Raw genomic sequence first — 12,333 nt, 5'->3', positions numbered from 1 at the left:
TTTCTCTATATTGAACCTCATCTGCCACTTGGACGCCCAGTCCCCAACTCTGTCTAAATCTTCCTGCAATGAAGAAACATCAAGATTAGTCTGAATTACCCGGCCTAATTTTGTGTCATCAGCAAAAACTGTGACATGGCTCTTAATGCAGCTTGGGAGATCATTTATAAATAAATTAAAAAGAAGAGGACCGAGGACAGACCCCTGAGGCACTCCACTTAATACCTGCTTACAGGCTGAGAAACATCCATTCACAACAACCCTCTGCATTCTATCTTTTAGCCAATTTCTTATCCACATACAGACATTTGCCCCTAAGCCTATTTCTGTTAATTTATAGAGTAGCCTTTTATGCGGAACCGTATCAAACGCCTTGGCAAAGTCCAGATAAATCACATCTACAGCCAACCCCAGGTCTATATTTTCCTGCCATACAGTGGCAGTACGACTGGGTAGTGTTCTCTCCTGTGGACAAGATGCTTAAAAGAATAGAAAGGGTTAAGTCACGGAGAACTCCTCCTACTTACCCATAAAACCCGGCTTCCCCTGCACAACACCAGTTTTCTTCTTGTCCCGTTCAGGGACGGACTTGATGCTGTGCTGGGGAATTTTCCCCGAAGATCAGAAGGCTGGTGAGGCCTTTGCAGCCTTTGCCTGAGGGTTTGCAGCCTCCGATTGCTCTCCGGTTGGTGAGCAGAGCGAGGTCCCCTGTATCGGAGTTCCTTTTCTTAGCGGCTGGCAGAGGAGCATGCGCGGTAGGTGGAACACAGGCCCGGGTGGCGTTGCGTTCCACCGAAGATCCAATCGTGCTACTGAGCATGCGCGAATCGGATTTTCTGGAGGGCGCCAAATTCAAACCTATAAAGGTTGTTTTTCGTTCCTGTCTGTCTGCATGGGCATTTCTCAGCACAGGAGGATTTGGAGGTAAGATTATTTTATCTTTTCCTTCAATATTCTCTTCCTCCAGAAGATATATATATGAGAGTAAAAAAAAAATATATATTTTTTTATTTACGCTTGTATTTTGTCTTTAACCAGATGTCTAGTCCGGTTGCTCCTGGAGATAAAGACAAGAAATCTGCTCCCATTCCTAGAAAGTCCACTTTTAAATCAAAGCATGTGCTTGCTCTGAGTGTGCTGCTCCTCAGCCGGATGGATGCAGAAAAAAGATGTGTAATGCCTGCTCGGCAGAGCAACTCGCTAAAGACAAACAAAAGGACTTGCAATCCTTCCTGGGATGGTTTCGGGAAAACCTAGCACAGACCTTTGAGGCGTTCCAGGTCTCTGCGGCTCAAGCTCAGTCGAGGGTTCCGGGTAAATCTGACCGTAAACGCAGGAGATCCTTGTCTTCCTCCAGATCAGATCTTTCATCAGGGGAAATTTTGTAATCTTCTGACTCCTCTACCTCGTTCAGTTCTGAGGACGAAGCAGTTTTTCCTCCCCAGGAGCTTTGCAGATTCACTAAGGAGGTGGCTTGCATATTATCAGACAAAGAGGTGGATAAAATCAAGGGTTTTCCTGTACTTCCCAAGTTGAGACAGCTAATGGAAAGAGAATGGAAATACCCAGGGAAGAGGGCTTTTCTCTCCAGGCATTTTAAGCATCTATTCCGGCTTCAAAGTGAAGAGCATTGGGATGAACCCCCCTGGGTGGATGTCCACATAGCCCAGCTGTCGAAAAAGACGACCATTCCCATTGGAGGTGTCTCAGGTCTGAAAGACTCTACGGATAGGAGAGTCGAGACTTCTTGCGGGCGCATATTTCAGGCAGCAGGTGCGCAATGCAGAGTGGCAGTGGCCAGTACAGCAGTGTCTAGAGCACAGAGTAGTTGGATACAGGCCCTGGAGGAGTGTTTTCCGGATGATCAAGATTCCGAAATCTCCAGACTACTAAAAAATTTGCGATTATCCAACGGTTTTCTTACAGATTCCTTTCAAGAGTTGGTGAAGATATCCGCCAAGAATTTGGGGTTATCGTCTGTGGCTCGTAGAGCCTTATGGTTGAGATCCTGGACGGCAGATTCAGCCTCCAAAGCATCTCTATGTGACTTACCTTTTGATAGACGCCCTGGATGGGATAGGAGATATCCTTACAAGACAACCAGGCCTTTCCAGACGTCTTCCAAATCGCAGAATTTTCGGAATTTCTACGGAGACATAAAGTTCCAGGCCGCCCCAAAACACAAGAGAAAAGAAAGTTCTGATAAAGTGGGAGGAAGGCGGCAGCAGTTCAAGCATATTTGGGAACAGACTACACACAACAGTTGGATTCGGAAAATTGTTTCAGAGGGTTACAGGATCGGTTTCTTCTCCCTTCCCAGAAGTCAGTTCCTGATCTCTTTATATCCTTCCTCGGTGAAAAATGTAGCTCTACATTCGGCGAGCCTATCTCTCCTATCAAAAGGGGTTATAGAGAGAGTTCCGATTTCTCAACGCTTCCAAGGAGTCTATTCCAGAGTGTTTCTAGTCCCAAAGCCGGACGGATCCTTTCGACCCGTTTTGGATCTAAAAAGAGTTAACAGCTGCATCCAGTATTGCCACTTTCGTATGGAGATCATTTCTTCAGTCACCCACCTTCTTCAGAAGGGAGACGTCATGGCAACTTTGGACCTGAAGGACGCTTACCTTCACGTCCCAATTGCGGAGATTTCCAGGAAGTTTCTCAGGTTTGCAATCCGTATAAAGGAAAAATTCATCATTTCCAGTTCAAGGCCCTTCCGTTCGGTCTGTCGTCGGCCCCAAGATTCTTCACAAAGATTTTGTGTCCCTTTTGTGTCGGCTTCTCTAAGAGAAAAAGGGATTTCCATCGTTCCTTACCTGGACGACTGGCTCATCAAGGCCGAATCTTCAAGGGAGCTACGGGCGGATCTAGTCACCACAATGAGATTGCTGGAAGTGCACGGCTGGACTATCAACCACAGCAAATCCAACCTCATACCTTCCACCAGGATCCAATTCCTAGGCCTAGAGGTGGATTCGATTTCCCAACGTATATTTCTACCTTCCGAAAAGATCAGGAATATCAGGAAAAAAGTCAGATCGCTTCAATTACATCCGACTTGCTCTATCAGGAAGGCCATGTGCGTCTTAGGTCTACTGACAGCCTCCATCCCAGCAGTCAGGTGGGCAAGATCTCAACTTCGTCCCCTTCAGTGGGATATTCTTCGGGGTTGGTCCAGGCGAGAGGACGACCTAGAGCGGGACATAACTATCTCGAGTCAGGTCTTATCCCATCTGTCCTTGTAGAGGACCTCTTCTCATCTTTCAGAAGGCCTTTCTTTTCGGCCTCGCAATTGTTTAACGCTTACCACGGATGCTTCCGGTATCGGTTGGGGCGCCCATTTAAGTTATCACTTCAGGCAAGGCATCTGGTCTCCGGAAGATTCGCTTTGTTCGTCCAACTACCAGGAAATAAAGCACTAGTAGCCTTCAGGCCCCAATTGGAAGGTCGTTCCGTGAAGATTCAGTCAGACAACACTACAACAGTCGCGTATGTAAACAAACAAGGGGGTACACGAGTGAGGAGCCTGCAAGTTCTTTGTTCGACCATAATGAGTTGGGCCCAGCTTCATCTGGAAGACTTATCGGCTACCCACATAAGAGGCTGCAACAATGGTATTGCAGACGATCTAAGCAGGCTGAGATAGTCTCAAGCAGAGTGGTCCTTGATCGAAAGAACCTTCACCTCCCTGGTGTCAAGATTTGGCCTTCCAGATATAGATTTGATTGCCTCCAGGCGAAACAGGAAGGTACCAATGTTTGCCTCAATCAACAGGCAGGATTCGCCCGACTTCCTGGACGGTCTGTCCGTCAGGTGGAACTTCCATCTGGGATACGTGTTTGCGCCTGTCGCATTAATTCCCCGTGTCCTCCAGAAGATTCGTTCGGACAGGGCTCGGGTATTAGCCGTTATCCCATACTGGCCGAACCGCAGTTGGTTCTCCCTCCTCAGTCAACTGAGTCTAATGTATTGGGAACTACCTCCATCAGATCAATTGTTGGACAGCGGCAATCTTCTTCCAGATCATCTCCAGATGTCCAAGTTGACGGCCTGGCTATTGCAAGGATGATTGTTCGTGATCAGGGTGTTACGGAGGATCTTTCTGACTTGCTGTTGCGATCTTTCAGGGGCTCTACTTCAAGAATTTATTTTCGGGTCTGGAAGAAGTTCCTGCTCTGGTGTCCCGCTAGGGATGTTTCGGTTTTTCCTCCTTCCATCAGCTCCATTTTGATGTTTTTAAAAGATGGTTTTTCTACGGCCTTCGTGTCTCAACTCTAAAGGGTCAGATATCGGCTCTAAGTCATTTTTTTTCTTGAAGACCTGGCTTCTCATGTACTGGTTAGACGGTTTTTTAAGGCCATTACCATTAAACGTCCTCCGAGAAAAACTCACTTCCCGGCCTGGGATCTTACCGTAGTTCTTAATGCCCTATGTTCTGCTCTGGAAGAAGTGTCATTTAAATTCCTCTTGTTAAAGACTGTGTTCTTAGTGGCGATTACATCCGCCAAACGTGTGGGTGAAATCCAAGCCCTCTCATCCTCGGACAAGTTTACCATCTTTCATCAGGATAAGGTTGTTCACCACCTGCAGCCCTCCTTTCTTCCGAAGGTTTTGTCAAAGTCCACTATTATTCAGCCCTTGGTGCTTCCATCATTTTTTTCCGTCTCCTTCCTCTCCAGATGAAGCTAAGTGGCACATGTTGGATGTTAAGAGAACCCTGAAGTTGTATATTGCTAGGACTTCCTCCATCCGTTCCACCGACCAGCTTTTCGTTTCTTGGTCTGGTCGTTCGGCAGGTAAGGCTGCCACTAAGGCTACCTTGTCAAGATGGATCACGGAAACGATTCACATGGGCTACCATGTCTCTGACCTACCTTTGTTATTTCCGATCACGGCCCACTCAACCAGGGCCGTGTCTGCTTCTTGGGCTGAGAAGTCTTCCGCTTCACCAGAGGATATTTGCAGAGCAGCTACGTGGTCGTCTTTCAATACATTCGTTCGTCTCTACCGGCTAGACGTCTTCTCATCCTCAGCAGCGGATTTTGGGGCGTAAGGTGCTCCAAGCTGTTGTTTCCTAAGGAATTTATTGCCCTCCCCTTTTTTTCGGGATCTTGTTACATCCCAGTCATACTGCCACTGTATGGCAGGAAAAATTGAATTTTTTTTACTCACCGTAAATTCCTTTTTCTTTAATACAGTGGCAGTACGGATTTCCCTCCCTTTGTTTCTAATAAATTATTTTTGCAAGCAGTTTGTGTTGTTGTTACTTACTGGTGTTGTGCAGGGGAAGCCTGGTTTTATGGGTAAGTAGGAGGAGTTCTCCGTGACTTAACCCTTTCTATTCTTTTAAGCATCTTGTCCACAGGAGAGAACACTACCCAGTCGTACTGCCACTGTATTAAGAAAAAAGGAATTTACGGTGAGTAAAAAGATTTCCATTTTTTACTAACTTCTTCATAGAATGCTAATAGGTTGGTTTGACGAGACCGGTCTTTCACAAATCCATGTTGACTTCTACTAATTGGATTATGGATCAAGATATGATCTTGAATGTATACCTTTAGCAACCCTTCAAATAATGTCCCCACTACCGATGTTAAGTTTACTGGCCTGTAATTGCCCGGTTGAGATTTTGATCCCTTTTTAAATATGGGCACAACATCTGCCTTGCGCCAATCTAATGGAACTATGCCCGAGCTGAAAGAATCCCTAAAGATTAGCAATAGTGGCTGGGCCAGAATTAGGCTTAGTTCCTTCAATACCCTTGGATGTATACCATCCGGTCTAGGGGCCTTGTCTACCTTAACAGTATTTAATTGCTTGAGCACTTTTTCTTGTGTCAGCCAATCCCATGTTTGTTGCAACGGTTCCTTAAAATTAGCCAGCAGGGGCTCCGTCATTGGTTTTTCCTTGGTATAAACAGAAGAAAGAAAAGCATTTAAGATGTCGGCTTTCTCTCTGTCCTCACTAACCAAATTTCCAGTTTCAGATAATAACGTACCAACATTCTCTACCTTTAACTTTTTTCCATTCACATACTTGAAAAATTTCTTGGGATTGGTTTTACTTTCCTTGGCAATAAGTTTCTAATTTTCTAGTTTAGCCATTTTAATCTCCTTTTTGCAGGCTTTGTTGGCATCTTTGTATGCCATAAATGATACTACCGACCCCTCGCTTTTATAATGCTTAAATGCCAATTGTTTATTCCTTATTTCCCGTTTTACTTTCCAGGTAAGCCACATTGGTTTTGATTTGTTTCTTTTGTATTTGTTTCCCATAGGTATATAATTGGGATGTGTAACTTTACAATGTGTGCTTAAAGGTGCATTTGTCCTCTGTGTTTAACCCAGAGAACAATCCATCCCAGTCTATACATTCCATGGTCGACCTTAGCCTGTCAAAGTTTGCCCTTCTGAAATTGTGTTTTGGTAGAGCAGTTACCCATTTGCTTTTTGGAATTAATCTCAAATGAAACCATGTTATGGTCACTATTTCCTAAGTGTTCTCTTACTTTAATGTTTGAGATAAGTTCCTCATTGTTAGTTATTACCAGATCTAGACAGGCATCCATTCTGGTTGGGGTCTCTACTAATTGCGACATAAATTGGTCATTAAGCAGGTTCAGAAACTTGCTGCCCTTAGTGGAACAAGTTCCACTATTCCAATCTGGGTAATTAAACTCTCCCATGATCAAAACTTACCGTATTTGCTCGATTATAAGACGAGGTTTTTTTCAGAGCAAATGCTCTGAAAAATACCCCTCGTCTTCTAATCGGGGTCGTCTTCTAATCAGACCATCATGCGGGGAACTCTGATCTCTGACAGCCGGGGAAAGTATACGCAAGGGACGCATACAAACCCCCGCTGCCAACTCCACCTCCTTCCGGCTGCAGCGGAAGGCGACGTCAACCCGCTGCCCCGGCTGGAAGCACCGGTAAGAGAGGGGAGAGAGGGGGAAGGGGGGTGAGAGAGAGGGAAGGGGGGTGAGAGGGGGGGGAGAGAGAGAGAGAGAGTGTGTGTGTTAAATGGGGGTATAGGGTGTGTGTGTGTTAAATGGGGGCATAGGGCATTTCTGGAGTGGCGTTAAGGGGGCATTTAATAGAGCACTGTGCCTCCTGAAATGCCTTATACCTCCCTATATGCCACTCTGCCCCATAATATGCCTTTCAACCCCCTAAATGCCAGAGTGGCATATAGGGGTATAAGGCATTTCTGGAGGCAGAGTGCTCTATACAATGCCTTTTAACTCCCTTAATGCCACTCTGCCTCCTGAAACGCCTTATACCTCCCTATATGCCACTCTGCCCCATAATATGCCTTTTAACCCCCTAAATGCCAGAGTGGCATATATGGGTATAAGGCATTTCTGGAGGCAGAGTGCTCTATACAATGCCTTTTAACTCCCTTAATGCCACTCTGCCTCCTGAAATGCCTTATACCTCCCTATATGCCACTCTGCCCCATAATATGCCTTTTAACCCCCTAAATGCCAGAATGGGATATAGGGGTATAAGGCATTTCTGGAGGCAGAGTGGCACATAGGGGGTCAAAAGGCATAACATGGGGCACAGTGGCATATAGAGGGTTAAAAGGCATATCATGGGCCACAGTGCCATATTGGAGTGGCAAGTCAGGGGGCAGATGTGCGTAACTGGGGGACAGGTTGGGAAATACAAGAAATAAAAACAAAAACAATATTTTTCTCAATCATAGCTTTTATTAAAAAAAATAGTTTACATGAATTAACATTTACTGGTAAAACTTTTTTCCTTTGGGGTCGTCTTTTTCTTTTTTTCCTAAATTAATAATCAGATTTTGGGGGGTCGTCTTATAATCAGCGTCATCTTATAATCGAGCAAATACGGTAATTTCTATTTGCAGCCTTTTCAATTTGAAATAGCAGCTGATCTTCCCCCTCATTGCTAATGTTGGGTGGCTTGTAGCATGCACCCAAAAGTAGTGTGTGACTCTTCTTACTATCTAGGTTAATCTCTACCCACAGCGTCTCCACATTACTACTGTCATCATGCACATCTTCCTTAATACTGGGCTTAAGTTTAGGGTTTGCATATAAACAAATCCCTCCCCCTTTTCTATTTACTCTTTCCCTTCTAAAAAGTGAATATCCTTGTAAGTTTACTGACCAGTCATATGTATCATCCCACCACGTTTCTGTGATACCGATCAAGTCATATTGTTCATTACTTACCAATATTTCCAGCTCACCCATTTTGTTAAAATCAGAGGTGGATTGGAGTCATAAAAGGAGGTGTCAGGAGGTATTCACAACTCTAATCGGGTCAGGTTGTGTGCCTGTCTGGTTTGTTAATCTACAAAGTGGTAATGGGATAGAAATTCCCTATCCCAGTTGAGGCCAGCATTTAACCCCTTCGTGAAAAAGGCTGATTTTATTTTTTTTACCCTTCGTGACAATGGCCGTTTTAACATTTCTGCGCTGCACGTGTTTGGCCGTAATTTTCTTCTTTCCCGTTTACTGAGCCCACAGTTGTTATATATTGTTTCTTTCAGGACAAGAAGGGCTTTCTTTAGATGACATTGTTTTGATTGTATCATATTATTTACTATTTAAAAAAAGTATAAAATATGGTGAAAACTTTTGAAAAAAATTACTTTTTCTAACTTTTAGTTGAAAAATCTTTTACTCATTTACAACACCTGCTAAATAGATTCTACTATTCGTCCTGAGTTTAGAAATACCCAGTGTTTTTATGTTTTTTTGCTTTTTTCTACACGTTATGGGGCAATAAGTACAGTTTTGCTATTTCAAAGCCATTTTTTTCAAATGCCCCCCATGTGCCATTTTGGGTATCATTTGAAGCCGACCAATGCAATTTACCCCATCAAATCATATATTTTTTAAAACTAGACACCCCAGGATATTTCAAATGCTAGTATTTTAAATCTTTCCATGCACCATATCTACCACCAGTCTTTGTCAAACTTTGTGGTAGTCATTTTTTTGCATTTTTTTTCCACACACATTTTAGTTCAGGTATGAATAAACAGGTTCTGGTATACGTCACTATCATAAAACACCCCAATATGTGTTCAGCAACATCTCCTGAGTATAGCAATACCTCACATGAATGATTTTTTTGGGCATGCACATTTTTCAATGTTGAACTGTGGCATTTGGGGATCCACTGCCCATGCCCTATTCGGTAAATCTTTGAGCCGGGCCATTTAAAACCATATATTTTTGAAAACTAGACACCCCAGGGTATTTTAAATGCTATTATTTTAACTCTTTACATGCACACATTTTACCACCAGCATTTTTTCAAAGTTTGCAGTAGTATTTTTTTGTGTGTATTTTTCCCCCACACACCTACTTTATGTATGAATTTACAGCTCCTGGTATATGTCGCTGTAACACGACACCCCAATATGTGTTCAGCAACATCTCCTGAGTACAGTGATACCCCACATGATAGTGACATCAGTGGGAAATTATTTTTACATTTTACAGTTGTTTTAACTATTTTTTTCTAATTATTATTAATTTTATTTTATTTTTTTAATTTATTTTTACTAATCACACTGTGATTAGAAAGCTGGGCTCCATTGACTTGCATGGTTGAAAGCAGTACCTGTATTCAACCTGCAAGTGGAGCCAGAGTTCTCTAGAGACCATCTAGCGAACTTTTTCATCTTTATTATTTTTTTTCCGCGGCGGCCATCTTGTGGATGGCAAAGATTACTTGCACCATTTCAGTTTAGGAGGCGATCAACGATCACCTCCTAAACGCTTTTAACACAGGCTTCTGCTGCCATACAATTTATGGCGGATGTTGACTCCCCGGGGAGGGGCCAGACATGGCCCCTAGTTCCGATCGTGGCGTTGCTGAATGCCTCGAGGTCGAGGCATTACAGCAACACCGTTTGGGTGCAGAAAGCGAACGTACATCACGTTCTGCACCCGTTTAAAGTCATGACGGTCCTGGCACTAACCGGATGTTAGTGCATGACGTGCCAGAACTGGCAATTGTCATTAAGGGGTTAAACAGTTAAATTTGAGTATTAATTTAACCTCCCATATTTTTCTCTCCCTCTGAGTTTTTAACAGTCCCATTAATACAGCCAGTCTGATGTCCCTGATACTGTGTCCATTTTGGCAAAAATGATCTCCGGCTGGTGTCTCTGCTCTCTTGTTGTTGATGTTGAATCTGTGTGAATTAAACCTTTTATGCAAATACTGGCCTGTTTCACCCACATAGAGGGCTGTTGGACACTTTGCACATATAATAAGGTATACCACATTAGAAGAGTCTCCCTGCTCTGCCATGTAATGATGAGCGCCGGAAATTGACATTGCTTCCGGCGCTCAGCATTACAAGCCGGCACCGAGACCGAGCTAGAGGGCTCGCAGAGGAGAGAGAGGGGCGCCAAGCGGCTATGCGAAAACCACTGGGCGCCCCTCTCTCTCCTCCGCTTCAAAAAAAGTGCCGCCACTTCAAAAGTGCCGCCTGGGACAATTGCCCCACTCGGCTCCATTGTAGGGCCGGCCCTGACAATACTTTACTGACATTGCACATTGTTGCCTAGTTTGTTGTCTATAAGAATTACCAAATCCTTCTCATTTGTTGTTATCCCCAATTCACTACCATGTAAGTTGCTTGTGCATTCCTTACCCCAAAGTGCATAACTTTGCATTTACTAAATCCCTCTACAGCAAAGTAATATATTGCTCACATATTACTTTACAGAGTTTGTGTCATCTGCAAACACGGAAACATGACTTTCAATGCCTATTTCAAGATCATTTCTAAATATGTTGAATAAAATTGGTCCCAGAAAAGAACCCAGTTGTTGTGGTGTTGTGTTAGTTGGAAAATCTCAGGAGAAATAATGTAGCTCAATCTTTAATCACATTACATGGAGCAAAATGTACCAATAAAAAAGAAAGAAAATCAGGGCCAACGGCCCAACAACACAGCCTTCCAGGAAAAGACCACATGACACACCGTACCACCAAGAGCGGCACCAGCTACATCCTCAAAGGCAGCTGTAGAGCAGAATCACATTGTTGGAGACATAAGAGTTGCTTGCGAATAACGCTTTTTTTTGCAGTGAGTAACCCTATTGTGGACACAGAGGACTCTTACATAACTTACATAGACTTCAACACTGCTCACTATGTTGATATTTTTATTCTCCATGTCTGTACCCAACAGAGACCACTTAGTACATTTGGATATGCTATATATATAGATGCCCCCCCCCCAAACACACACCACACATGTTAGACCTATGCCTAAAACTGAACACGTGGTCGGACCCACCATAATGAGAGAATTGACACCCAGACTGTCGGAGGTCCCCCTTTACATGTAAATGTACACTGTTTTAACAGGTAATACTACGCTATCTACAACTTTCCCTATACCCTAGTTCAGGGGCATCAAACGTGGCCCGCGGGGGATCTGTGGCTAGGGCAACCGTAATCACAGGATCACAAGGGCCCTGCTGCTGAGAGAGAGAGAGAGAGTGTGTGTGTTAAATGGGGGTATAGGGTGTGTGTGTGTTAAATGGGGGCATAGGGCATTTCTGGAGTGGCGTTAAGGGGGCATTTAATAGAGCACTGTGCCTCCTGAAATGCCTTATACCTCCCTATATGCCACTCTGCCCCATAATATGCCTTTCAACCCCCTAAATGCCAGAGTGGCATATAGGGGTATAAGGCATTTCTGGAGGCAGAGTGCTCTATACAATGCCTTTTAACTCCCTTAATGCCACTCTGCCTCCTGAAATGCCTTATACCTCCCTATATGCCACTCTGCCCCATAATATGCCTTTTAACCCCCTAAATGCCAGAGTGGCATATATGGGTATAAGGCATTTCTGGAGGCAGAGTGCTCTATACAATGCCTTTTAACTCCCTTAATGCCACTCTGCCTCCTGAAATGCCTTATACCTCCCTATATGCCACTCTGCCCCATAATATGCCTTTTAACCCCCTAAATGCCAGAATGGGATATAGGGGTATAAGGCATTTCTGGAGGCAGAGTGGCACATAGGGGGTCAAAAGGCATAACATGGGGCACAGTGGCATATAGAGGGTTAAAAGGCATATCATGGGCCACAGTGCCATATTGGAGTGGCAAGTCAGGGGGCAGATGTGCGTAACTGGGGGACAGGTTGGGAAATACAAGAAATAAAAACAAAAACAATATTTTTCTCAATCATAGCTTTTATTAAAAAAAATAGTTTACATGAATTAACATTTACTGGTAAAACTTTTTTCCTTTGGGGTCGTCTTTTTCTTTTTTTCCTAAATTAATAATCAGATTTTGGGGGGTCGTCTTATAATCA

At 43.8% G+C, this 12,333-nt stretch overlaps 1 protein-coding gene and 1 long non-coding RNA gene across 4 annotated transcripts in view; both read left to right on the top strand.

The window, feature by feature from the left end:
* Positions 1–12,333, top strand: part of HYCC2 (hyccin PI4KA lipid kinase complex subunit 2) — a 210,157-nt gene that overhangs the window by 103,874 nt on the left and 93,950 nt on the right. The window lies entirely within an intron of this gene.
* Positions 5,913–6,653, top strand: LOC128502445 (uncharacterized). The gene is made up of 2 exons (XR_008355112.1): positions 5,913–6,269; positions 6,323–6,653. It is a non-coding gene; the product is annotated as an uncharacterized LOC128502445 (long non-coding RNA).

Source organism: Spea bombifrons, chromosome 7 (assembly GCF_027358695.1).
Source record: "Spea bombifrons isolate aSpeBom1 chromosome 7, aSpeBom1.2.pri, whole genome shotgun sequence".
Taxonomy (NCBI): Eukaryota; Metazoa; Chordata; class Amphibia; order Anura; family Pelobatidae; genus Spea; species Spea bombifrons.
This window is presented reverse-complemented; position numbering and strand designations above follow the sequence as displayed.